The sequence below is a fragment of the Cupressus sempervirens genome, chromosome 5 (genome assembly GCF_028749045.1).
Source record: "Cupressus sempervirens isolate cs-2001-9-10 chromosome 5, ASM2874904v1, whole genome shotgun sequence".
In the NCBI taxonomy this organism is placed as follows: domain Eukaryota; kingdom Viridiplantae; phylum Streptophyta; class Pinopsida; order Cupressales; family Cupressaceae; genus Cupressus; species Cupressus sempervirens.
In genome coordinates, this window is record NC_143122.1 from 352,604,383 (window position 1) to 352,618,431 (window position 14,049).

Consider the following 14,049-nt stretch of genomic DNA (forward strand, 5'->3'; position numbering starts at 1 on the left):
TTTTTGGTGAGGCAGACAAAAATTTTGCCTCTGAATTTGGCCAAATGAAAAAGACCATGTCACAAATGAATAATGAATTGACTCGTTTAAGGTTGTCACAAGGACAGAATAACAACTTTCAAAGAAATAACACTGGTCTTTACAACAACAATTATGGCCAAAATTATAATAGAAATTACAGTGGGAACAACAATTTTGGGAACACCAATGTGGAAAACAACAATGTAGGAAATAACTTTAGTCCTCCTGATCATAAATTTGGATTCCAAAGATAGAATCGACAATGGAACACTTGTCCGAATAATAGAAGCATTTCTATAGATAAACAACAATGTTCAGTATATGGATATCAATTAGTATGATGATGGTCAAAATGTATCTAACAATGATGGTTCATATTATAATGGGAATCAAGAGATGAATCAAAATTCACAAGTACATGACAATGTCCCTCCTACATAGTTTAATGCTATGCTACTAAAATCCTATGATTCTACACATAACATACAAGTAGAACAACCAGCCAATGAAGAACTCTCATTTCCATTTAGCCAAGAATTAGACCTTTAGCCTAAAGAGATGTTTTCTTTTCGCAATGACAATCAAAATACATACAATCTGAGAAGTAGGAAAGAACCTATGACAAACAAAATTCCTCTAGCACTACAACTAACTCCTCCTGATCCTAGAGTGAGTAACAATCTAGTACCAACTAGGCCACCATATGGAGGACAACAAAATTAGAACCAAGGAAATATACCAACAATCTTGAAAATCTTGCTTGGTTTACTGAAAAGTATAGTGCGGTAGAAGATTTGAAATGAACAAAGGCCAACATGTCCATGTTTGACACGTTGCAAAACTGCCCACATCAACAAGAAGCATTGATGAAAACTCTAGATCATACAAAGGTACCCCATAATACAAATATTGTCCTTCAAAAGACAATATCTCAACAAGTCAATGCTTCGGAGGAAATGCCAACTATGTTTAAAGACAAGGTTGAGGTGCTCCCATTTCTACTTAGCAGGATATATGGGAAGAATCTTCACAATTGCCTAATTGATTTAGGAGCCTCATGTAATGTCATGCCATTATCAATAGCACAAAGGTTGGGAATCACTCCTTAGCCCTCTAATCAAATAGTGATACAGTTGGATAAAACAGAGGTGAAAGTCATTGGTGTGTTGAAAGATGTTTGGATACAGTTGATAATCAACCCTCGAGTTCAAGATGTCATCAATAAACATGTGGTTGATATTCTGGAAACATATGGATTACTTCTAAGAAAAGAATAAATGAAATTCCTAAGAGGATGGCTTTCTACAGATTTCACTCAATTATGGTTACCATGGAAAGGGTTGAACAATCAAATCAAGATAGATGTAGAGCCAAAGTTAAAAATAATGATTACATAATATAATGCTCTGAATGAGGTGGCATTCTTAAAATTGGATTTGGGTTCTTACAAAGTGATGACATTTGATACAACTTCAACCAAAACATTAGATGATCAAGATGAAAAATCTAAGGTTCTAATCCCAAGGGACAAAATCATGACACAACTCATAGATAACATGGTGGCTAATTTAAAATATTTAGGAGAAGAAGTTGACCTTAGTATCCTACTTCTCCCAAGATTTTGTTGATTACATAAAGTTAGTCATTCAGAGTTTGAATGCTCATTGTGTCAAGAAGCAGTTGCTAAGGTATTAATGAAAATGATGGAAAATAAAAGGAGGTAACACCCCAAATGATAAACTCGTATCAAATTAGAGTTCCCTAAACATATATGAATCTATTGAAAAGGTTGGATAGGAAATTGAAGATTTAAATCTATCATATAGTGATACTTTTTTAGATGGTGGAGTTCCATCTCCTCCTCCCCTAGGGGTGATCAAAGTTCATAGAAGAAGACAATACGTGAAAGGTTAAGGATGGACTTCAGTAATCATCCATACTAAACCCAAAGTGCATGAAATTAAAGAGTTGATAGGGGAAATTTAGGACAAACAAGAAAAACATACACTCCTTCTATCAACAAGTAACAATGAAAAATCATCAAGTCCACCTTGCAAGAAATTACAATGGGTTCTCAAGAAAAGATCCTTTTAGGTCCACATGAAAGAGAAGCTAAGGACGAATAAGCATAAGGTTAGAAAACCTAAGAAAGATCCAATTTTGACACTTCTCTTTGATGGTTCCAAATGAAAATTAGGAGTCAATGCAGGTATTGAGTTGATCAACCCAAAAGGTATGTCTTTCTATGTAGCATGTTGATCACAATTTAGATGTACTAATAATGTTGCAGAATATGAAGCATTGATCCAATGACTTCTTTTTGCACTTAAGAAAGGAATCATGGCTCTCATAATTGAGGGGGATTCTCAATTGGTTATATGACAAGTGAAATCATTATACTCTTGCAATGATAAGAGGTTTCTTGCTTACAGGAAAAGAGTATGGGATCTAATGTATGATTTTGAAGCTTTGAACATAAAGCCCATTCCAAGAAGGAAAACCATGGTAGCAGATGCTCTCTCTATTTTAGCTAGTGCATTACAACCAGTCGAAAGAACGAAATTAAAAAGATTTTTAGTTGAATTGGTTGTTTCTCCATCTATTCCAAACAATATCACAAACTTCCAATTTTTTTAGGATGATCAACATATACTCAAATTTATCATGTGCAATGACCACTTTAAAGGGCAAGAGATTGATGACATTCTAGATGACAAGCCTGAGGATGATGAACTTGAAGATGAAGATGGGATCCTAAATTTGAAAACCAACACTATTTGTAAGGGAATGGTTGAGTTGGAGCACATTTTTTATTGTGATGATTCAATGCTTAATAGAAGAATGATCCAAGAAAAGGAAATCAAGGAATGTGACTCATACAACTTGGGTACCAATGAAGATCCTAGAATGGTAAGGATAGGAAAGGCGTGCAATGCACAAGAAAGGGAAGACATGCTTAAATTAATTACAAAGTATAAGGATGTTATTTCTTGGAGCTACGAAGAGCTAAAGACATATGATCCTGAGATTATCATGCATGACATTCTATTGAAACTAGATGCCAAGCCTTTCCATCAAAGGAAAAGACCGATTAATCATATCATTGAACAACTGTTAATGAAAGAAGTTAAAAAGTTTTTTTGATGCCAAGATCATCTTCCCTATTTGTTATTCTACATGAGTGGCTAATTTGGTTCCAGTATAGATAAAGACCAGAGAGATTCGTCTTTGTGTGGATTTTTGTAACATGAACCTAGCATCTCAAAAGGACAACTATTTGTTGTCTTCACTAGATGAGGTTTTGCAAATTGTAAATGGTTCAAAGATGATGTCCTTCTTGGATGGATATTCAGGATATAATCAGGTAATGGTTGATGAAGAAAATAGATTAAAGATAGCCTTCACGACTAAATGGGGGAATTTTGCCTCTAGAAGAATGCCTTTTGGGCTGATTAATGCAGGGGCTACATTTCAACGAGCCATGGATGAAGATTTTAAGGGATTAATAAACAAGTGTCTAGTTATCTACATGGATGACTTAACTATATTTTCAAAGGATCAAAGCACTCATATTTCTGATTTAAGACAGGTATTCAATAGATGTTGTAAATATGGCATATCTCTTAATCCCAAGAAATGTTCATTTGGGGTTACTAAAGGAAAGCTCCTAGGCTATATCATCTCTAAAGAAGGAATCTCCATTGATCCTGATAGAATAGAGGCTATTCTAAAGTTATCACCTCCTCACAGTCAAAAAGAACTTAAGTCTTTCTTCAGGAAGATAAATTTTGTGACAAAATTCATAAGCGAATTTCCAGAGGTAGTTCATCCCCTTAATGATTTACTCAAAAAGGGAGCTAAAATAGAATGGGTCCCGAAGATTAAGATATCATTTGAGGATATCAAAGTGGCCATTTCTATGACCCTAGAACTAGTAAGTCCTGACTATGAGTTACCTTTTAAAATATATTATTTTGCTTCAAAACATTCGTGTGCTAGGATTCTAACACAAAAGAAGGAAAAGGAAGATGAAAGACCTATTGCTTTTATGAGTTGCCCTCTAAAAAATGCCAATTTGAATTATTCCAACCTTGATAAATAGTCTTTTGCTCTAATTAAAGTAGTAAACAAGTTTTGTCATTACATATTGAGAAGTAAGGTAAATATAATTGTGCTCGATCTAGTGGTTAAGACATTGCTAATGGAAAATGAACTTTGTGATAGATGAGGAAAATGGATGGCGATCCTTCAAGAATTTGAATTAGAAATGATAGCATATAACCAAATTGAGGATGAAGAGAAATTTAGGTTTGATAGTGAAATAGTTATGGAAGATCAGAAGATGGTAGTATCTTAAGTTGATGTTGATCAGGGTGTAATAACAGATGTCTAGAGCCAGGATATTGTTTACTATCTGTTATAAAATTAGTATCCCAATTGGATGAATAGTTCACAACATAGGGGACTTAAAATGAAGTGCAAATCCTAAATGCTACATGATAGAAAATTATACAAAAGGAACTATGAAGGGATCTACCTAAAATGCTTGGGATGTGAGGAAGTAAAAGAAGTTCTAGAACAATTTCATGATAAGTACAGTATGGGGCATGGTTTGGCAGAAGCAACTACTCATATGATTTTAAGATCGGGTTATTTCTAGCCTACCACATTCAAAGACACTTTTGAGGATGTGCATAGCTATCATATTTGTCAGACTAGTGCTAACAAAGAATTAAGACATCTGGCAATGCCATTACAACTGGTGTTTGAGATATGCCCCTTCACAAAGTGGGGGTTGGATTTTATTGGTCCATTTGATCCACCATCATCAATTGGACACACTTTTATTCTCACAACAATTAATTACAATACTTGCTGGACAGAATTAGAAACATTTAGAAACTACACAACCAAGGTGGTAACAAACTTCTTGGAAGAACACATTGTTACTAGATTTGGGATGTCATTCTCCTTAGTATGTGATAATGGATCAGCTTTTGCATCAATATTCCTAACTTAATCAGCATTGGAAAATCAAGTTATTATCAAGTTCTCTTCAAATTATTACCCACAAGGAAATGGGGTAGTTGAATCCACAAACAAAAACTTGATCACGGTAATAAGACATTTGTTGAAGGAGAATCCTAAAGATTGGCAAATGTAACTGAAATATGCTCTATGGATAGATCAAGTAAGGGTCAAGAACATTTTGGGGACATCTCCGTATTTGCTTGTTTACAGACAAGACCCAGTATTCTCGCTTAATCTCAAGATCCCTATTTTGAAATTCATGTGTGGGTATGTCTAAGATGCTGACAGAGTACAAATCAAGTTAATGAATCTTTTAGAGATGGATGAAAAATGGATAACTGCTTTGATGCACATGGCTAAACATCAAGCTATCATCAAGAGGTGGTTCGACAAGAGGGCCATGATAAAATCCTTCAGAATATCTGACCTTGTTCTACTTTAGGATAAGGCGAAAGAAAAGTTGGGTAGCCACATTGAGTTTCAATGCTTGTGGATTAGCCCCTATTAGATCATAGAAATTCTTAGAGAAAACGCTTTTAGGATGAGTTCCTTACAAGGGGAATTGGTTCTGTTGCCACTCAATGGAAAATTTTTGAAACATTACTTTGAAGTGTAGAGGACCCAAAAAAAAAAAAAGATTTCATTCCTAAAAGTGTGTTTATTTCTACAAGTGTTTCTTTTCAGTTGCGTGTTTTCTTTCAGTTGTGTGTTTGTTTTCAAAGTTGCGTCAATCTAGGGGGTAGGTGCACTCGAGATTTTTATCTTGACAAATCTTACAAACTACTCTTTTAGTTCTAATTTCAAGAAGAGGTACTTCTTTGTCAAAACATTTTGATGATTTTGTATCTTATACCAATTGAGGAATGGATGTTTCGTGCAATAATAGGGGACTTTTAGTGATGAATTTAGAATTACAGATTAGCAAGTTCTCAACGCTTTACAGATTTAAAGATCAATCATCTCAGGTGTTGTTGAACTAAGGTTGAAGACAAAAAGGGATGATCCAAACCCCGTGGGTTCAAATAGAAGGGTCTTCTCAAAGGAATTGCTAGGATTGTTGTTTTGTGTGAGAGTTTCTAAAAGGTTCTTAAAAGAGGAATGCAAGGGATGTTCACAAAAGATTGAATCCAAGAAATGACACCAATGTCTTGGGCACATAGACTAAGCATGGTCAGGATACAGAAAGAAAATAAAAGAAAAGGAATGGTGTTAAGAATGAAGGATTCTAAAAGGTCTAAAAAGGGGGTAATTCAATAAATGGATATGCACTCAAAATAAGCTATCCAATACCAAAACATTGCTTCATCGAAGAATCAAATGGCGACATTATGAACTACATGGAGAAAGTATTCAAAGGATTGCCAAGGAATTCAAATAAAAAGTGACAACCCTCAAAAAGCCCTCAAAATTGATTCTCTCATCTAGTCAGACAAAGGATTGACAAACAAATTTGATGAATATTCCTGAAAAATGAGCTAGATGGGGTGGACGATTGTTTCCAAGTCGTCGAAAAAATTTGATAGACTACATTTTGAGATGATGAAGGGAATGAATATAGGGAGCACACACTGAAATTTGAGCTCAAGATTATAAGGTTTTGACTACAAAGAGACATGAAATATGCTTGGAATATTCAAGATGCAGTTGGTATTTGACACATGTCAAATGATTTTTTGTTGATGAAGAAATGCCTTTTTCATTTCTTCCTTTTGTTAGGGCTATTTGTTGTGGTTCCACAACACACACCCCATTTCGATCATAAATGTGACCTACTTTATTTTTTAATATTTTCAAAGCCTTGGTCTGGGGTAGGTATCATTTTTAGGTTTGACCTAGTGTCTTAGTTCACATCTAGGTCCCAATTGAGAAAACTCAGTTGTTAAAAATCAAGAATTTTGATCAAGAGGGCCTTTTTTGCAAATTAAAAGTGCACCACCACACCTCAATAGGTGCACTAGTGTGCCAAAACCCTTAATGAAAAAGAAAAGGCATTTTAGCTTTGCATAGATGAGCAGTTGCACACCTACACAATACAAAGGAGGTGGGGGTCTATATAACCTCCACCCCCTTTTTCCTATTCACCTTCTTTTCATTTACATTTGTGAGGGCATCAAAATGCACCCCCACACTTCATGAGGTCCACCTCCCTCCTTGCTCTGCTTTAACACCTTTCAGAACACATAAAAGGAAATGTTAACTCAAAAAGGTGTGCATTAGTGTAACTCAAGAGGTGCGTTGATGCGCACCTTTTTGCATCAACACTCTCAAAACATTAAAAAAACTTTAAAATAAGGAAAAAAAACATAAAAACACTAAATTTAGGTGCACATCAGTGCACCTAAATTCTTTAAAAAAACCTTTAAACACAAAGTTAAATGGGTTGTGCATCAACGCACCCCATGAGATGTGCTGATGCATAATACATAAAGATCTTTGTAAAAAGAAAGCTGCATCAGTTGCACTTGTCAGGTGCACCTAGTGTGGCCATTTTTTTTATGTTAAGGTGTTAAATTAGGCTTTTTAGGTTTTTTTAGAGCGATCTAGGTTTTTGCATTTTTTGTGAGTCAGTTATAGGGAATTGTTGATTCATTTTTCTTCAATTTCAGACTAATGGATGTACTTCTTTTGCAGATACAATGGTGTCTTCATCAACCTCCCATGGCAAGAAAATGTCACAAAAACTAGTAGCGTTCAAGTTCAAGGCATTCATACAAAATCATGGCTTCAAGTTGACTACTCAAAGATTTGAGACATAGATTTGGGTCACACGGATTTGGGAGAATTCTTAAAGATATGCAACAAACCAACTGAGAGGTCTCAGATGACCTCCACACCAATCCGATCAGGGCTAGTTAATGCAACACCACACCCAGTGTTGGTTCAGTCTTTAGAGATGATCATGACACTTGCTAATCATTTTGTTCGTGAAGAGAGGGTAGTCAAGAGCATAACAAGAGAGATCATTCTCAACCTCTAACCCAAGAACAATTAGAAAGTGTTCCATCTCCCTTAGGTGGATCGATTCATTAGACTAACCTATGAGCAAGCAAAGAGATGGTATCAAGAACACATAAACAAGGATTCTAAGATCATCCAATCATTTTACCTTATAGAGAAGACTCCTCTAGGAACAAAAACTGGCAAAATAGACATGACAAGAGGATACATGAAGGAGGATATTAGATACTCGATCATACTCTTGAGTAGAGTTATGGGTTTGTCGACAGCCGAACACCTGAACATTTTCATGGTGCATTTTATTGAGATGATAAATAAAGCAAAAATGCCACTAGATTGGGTGACTACTCTCAGTTAGAATTTGGGTGAGCAGTTGGTGGCAGAAAAGAATTATAGAAAATTCTACATGACATCATACTTGGTGTACTCGTTAGCTGCAATGGAAACTGATTATCAAGGGCTTTACAAGAGAGGTAGCATACAAGATGCTAATGCATGGCCATATATTGTATACCCTGAGTTGGTAAAAAAGAGGTTTTCAAAGCAAAGAAAAGAACACAAAATTATAAATGATGCTATCATATTTTCCATAATTCAGTTCATAGAAGGAAATTATGCAAAGAGAATATTAGAGGAGGTAGCCACACAAATATCATTGGTCAAGGCTTACCATATCCATTTTTGAACATTTACATATTTTAGGGTAGCGAGTACAACTATTAACCCTAAGAAGCACCCTAGATATCCCAGCGACTGGCTTATCCTCCTGGAGATTTCCTAACAACTCTTCTTTGCATATGACAAAGTTAGAAAGTAGCATAAAACATGTTGTGTATGGCCTATGGCTATAGGACCTTTTCAAGCAGATTAGAGGCAAGATATCCCCTCTTTTGAATGTGAATGGGATTAGTATCCCTTGGAAGAGTATAATTCTCCTCGGCCATATTCTAACAATATCAAGAGAGTTCAAATATACTTAGTGGGCAAAACATTTCAATATGAAGAAGACATTGAAGATCATTAGATGAATGCGACAAATTACTACGATATTTGTATCAAGGATTATTGTAGGATGACTTTTTATTTGGCAGAGAAGGCCTTGTAGATAAAGATTCCGTTGAAGATAGTGCAACAGGTCATGGAGGATTTTCTTGATCCTTTGTTCAATAGGGATAAAATTGGTGAATGACCTATTATGAATGTTGAGGTTGACAAAGAATAAAATTGAGATATTAACCATAGGGTGAGGCACATCATTAAATTAACGTAGGATTGGATCAAGAAACCATTTAAACTTGATCTAATTCCTAAGATAGTGATCTTCCATGCGCAAGCTCGTCTTGCTAGAGGTATAGGGAAAAAGGTCATTGTCCCTATGTTTATAGCTCAGTCACCAGTAAGGCCAGAAATGGTGCACCAACTTGATAGGCCAATCGGTTATTATCAAGCTCAAAAGGGTAAAGGTAAGGGCAAGAGGAAGAGGAACTCTCCTCAATGAGCCAAACCTAAAGAGGGAGAAATTTAGGCACCTCCACAGCAAGGAGAGGAAAATATACAAGGGCCAAAGAATGTATAAGCCACACAACCCCAAGGTGATCATCAAATGCCTCTAGTTGCACAAGGCCAAATAGAAGTAAAAATTGAGATACAAGAGGTTTCCCCACCTAGATAGATAGAGCAAGCCTCCCCCTCTACACCAAAAAGAAGGAAGACTAAGACTCTAGTGATGAGGAGACAGAAGGTGATTAAGAAATTGATTCCTTTCCCATCAATCCCTGAACCTATCCTAGAAGAGGAAAAAGAGCATGATGATGAGGATGAGGGGGATAATTTGTCTTTGAGTCAGAGGACTTGGTTAGCTAGAACCATAGAGGAGGAATGGAGGAGAAGTTCTACGATCACACCACTATCTATCCTTGATGAACCCATGCAGACCACTACATCAGAAGATGAAGTGCAAAAGTGGATAGATTAGCAAGATGTGATGGGCATTGATGTCTTCTAGATCTTAGATTTTGAATTTATTCCCATGGGTACTGAGTTGGTTGGGGATACTATCAAAGACACACCAACCAATCAACCTCAATAGGAGGATTAGAGTCAGATGCCCTCTAAATCACAAGGACCCAAGAAAGCTCTGGCATCCCAAGTACAAGTCACATTATGTATAGATAAGGGATCAACTACCCCTCTTTCTCCAAGAACAGAAGCCAAACATATTCAAATGAAGCATGAAGAAGAGTCACAACAAGTATCCACAGATGAAGTGTTAGAAGAAGGACGAGTAAGTGAACAACCACAACAAACTTCCCAAGACATCAAGGTGAGAACTATTGGCTCCACTGATATAGAAACTCCAAGTGTTGATATCTCACAGAGGGAGAAGACTCTAGAAAGGAGCAATAAGGGGAAGAGTATTTATGAGAAAACTCCTTCATCCTCTAAAGATAAATCCCCAATACAACATATTCCAAGATGGCAAAGAAAAGAAGTGATAAGAGGAGGATAGAATGGAGGAGGATAGTTCACTACTGAAGAGGAGGATAGAATGGAATTAATAGAAGTTCTAAGGAAACTTGATTTGCCTCCAAAGGATGTGTGAGCATTAGCCTTTGTTATGAGTGACTAGAATCAAGACCTTTTTTCTCACATAGCTATCCCTCCTCCAAAATCAAATGTTGAAGAATTGACTCCAAGGGATTATCAGATCTAGGAAGTTATGCTTGAGAAGACAACCTTGGAGACTGTGAAGTTGATGGTTACCACGAGGATGAAGGAGGTATTCAAAAGCTTAGAGCAGGATGGGGTAGAATTGATAACACTTCGGTGGCAAAACAAAATCCTAAAGGGATATTTGAGTGAAGTTGTTGGCCCCTTGTAACCCACTAACCTTGAGGAGACTTTAAATGCAACAATTTAGAGAAGAGATAGGGGAGTAGTACAATTGGACCCATTTTTGAATGCTTGTCAACAATGGCAAGAAAGTTTTGAGGAAAAGGGCATAGTGATTATTCAAGCGAATCTTAAATTATTACATGTTATGTAGGAGAATGCAGATAAGTTGGTAGCAATTTTGAATCAAGATTTTGGTTTAATGGATGAAGTGCATACCTAGGAGAAAGACTTGTAGGCATTACAAGCAATAAAAGGCCAAAGGTATCGAATGCTAATGGATGTATATACGGTTGAGGAATTAGATAAGATAAATGATTGGATAGAGAAGATTACATATATAGTAATAAAATAATGGAAAAATTATACATGGAGATTCATAGACTCAAGGACCAAGCTTGAGAGCAAATTTTGGAAGTTGAGAGACATTATAGTAATGCATGTCTAGACATTTTTGAGGATGATGCATAGGAAAAGCTAATAGTGGTAGAGGTAGTAGTTCAAAGATTTCAAAAAAAAATTGATGAAGTTTCTAATGATAAGGATATCTAGTAGGCACTTAGAATGGAAGAAGCTTTGTTAGAGTTTGATACAAAACTTGGGGATTTTGCAGAAACCCATATAGAAGTGGATAACTATAGACAAAAAGTAAAGGATAAATATAATGCCTTAGATTTATTGGACACGACTCAAGTCATATAGATAATTGAGAAATTCAAGGGTAAATACCCAAACATAGCGCTGGTATAAAGGGGAACAAAACCCAGATGCCAAAATTTCAATTTTCACCCTTAGTGAAATTTTGCATTTTTGGAGCTTGTTTTTTGAGGTGCACTATTGCGCTGGTGCACTAGTGCACTTTTTGCAATAGTGTTTTGTAATATTTTGAAGAAGTCATAGGTGCATCAATAGTTAATAGCCAATTCCAAAATTAGAGCTTTCCATGCATCAGAAATGCATTCTAACAACAGTTCAACTCCTATGGATGCCTAGTGAAGATATAGCTTCTATTTTTGGCACTTCTAGACACTCTTACATTGACTGAAGGCTTTCTCTTTCTTATTTTCTCATGCTTTCTTTGTTTTATGACATGTAAAGGCTCATGCATCTAATTAACGATATAAAATGGATGGAGTCAATGATATAAAATGGATGGAGTCCTACTTAGCACCACTTAGATAGATAGTTTGGTGCTCGCATTTAGAGTGTAGTGATTCTTGCCTAAGTGTGTTATATTTTGTGGATGTATGTTCATGGAATGTAGTTGAGCCAAAAGTTTACTGCGTTATGTTTGGTTGTGCAATCTTTTAATTCTAGTATTTGCTACAATTTTACAAATTCTGTTGATGTATCTAGTTTGAGAAGAGATCACCATATTGTTCCTACATAGCTTTTTGTTTCGCATTAGTGCACTTTTTGTGGCCTTGAGATTTGATGAAAAATGAAACATCTTATAGTTGTTCAATTCCCATCAATGATTGTGTCAGTGGAATTAAATAAGAATTGCTCCTATTTTCATTAGTTACCCACTGATTTCTTCAAAGGCTTAACTCACAAATGCATTGTTTATGTAGCTTATGTCCATAAGGATTTTACTTTTCATGTTATTTTCTTAAACTTCTTGTTACCTTATATTTTTTATTTTCTTTACTAACCCCTTGTTAGATTAGGAATTCATATTAGTTGCATTGTTAGATTGCATTCATTTAAAAATAGAAAAATAGAAAAATATAGTTCTTTTTTTGTGTTTATTCTTTTGAAGTAGCAAACAAATTCTACAGCTTACCTAAAGTCATCTAAACTAGCAAAGGCATCCTCATGAACACTCACATTTAAATTCAACTAAGAGGATTCCAATAGGTCAGAAGATTTCCCAAACCCTTGGAGTTGATTCCCAAGATTGACTTTTCAAAAGAGGAGTTTGAAAGGATTCTTGTTGTTAAGCATCATGCAAAATGACAACTCAACAGGTTAGAAAGTAACAATAGGTTGATATGAATATATAAAACTCACTTTACAAATACAAATCATAATTTAGCTCATATGATAATCCACTAACTGGTCTCCATTATCATCTATGTCTATGATCTACTTGGCAACTCTTCAAGCAATCACACTTCCCTTCTTCACAACTCTTCTAAGCCTCCTGCTCAAGTTTTATAATCAATAGACACCTCTACCTTGTTAAGGCCTTCACCAGCTCTACTAACCTCTACTAGTTTAGTCCTTATACCTCAAAGATGTAGCTTGATCTTTTTCCACTTAAACACCACCATAGATTTTAGGGTTAGGTCATATTCATCGAATCCTTTCATCTTTTTGTTTCCTCCTTCCTCTTTTCAAAACTTCTTGAAGATTTTATTTGAATCCATGCATTAAAATTCTCAAACAAAGTTTTCCTTTGAATTAAATATTCCATCTCATCAATTCTTATCTTCAACCTTATTTACATATTCCAAGAATTCAACTATATGTCAACTAGGAAATGAGATTCCTTCACAAACTATCAAATGCTTACACTCGGCTGACATTGTGTTCCTCAGCCTCAATCATCACTATACTGACTTAACCGTCTTACGTTATTTTCATTTCATCTATTTATTGGCACTCAGTTGAAATTCTCTATCTTTTACTGGTGCTCGATCAACACTAAATTTTCTTAGCTTCTATTATTGGTGTGGTCGATACTAGCATTCCTTGGCTTCAACTATAAGTTCCTTAATCTTTTTTATTGAAGCTCAGTTTGAAGCCTACACATTTATTCTTTATTGATCATCTCTTTTATGCTTTAACACAACTTTCTTCTCCACTTAGCGTTATGATTAAACAACAAATTATTTTGACAAAGTCTAACTGATCAAGTGTCCAATGTAATTCCACATAACTCAATTGTTCCACTAGATCCTCGTGATATTTCTTCTTCTCAAATCCTCTTCATTAATCATATTGATATAGAATTCTACTCAGGTAGCAACTGTCTCACTAATAATATTTGACATAAATGACAACATCACAATTGTTTCAATTGTGTTTCTAATAGTAGGATACTAATTTGGAGTGAGGGGGTTGGGGGGGTGTTGAATCAATATCCTCCAAAACTTTGACTTTAAAAAAATTCAACAGTGATCTTATCCTTTTAACAACTTG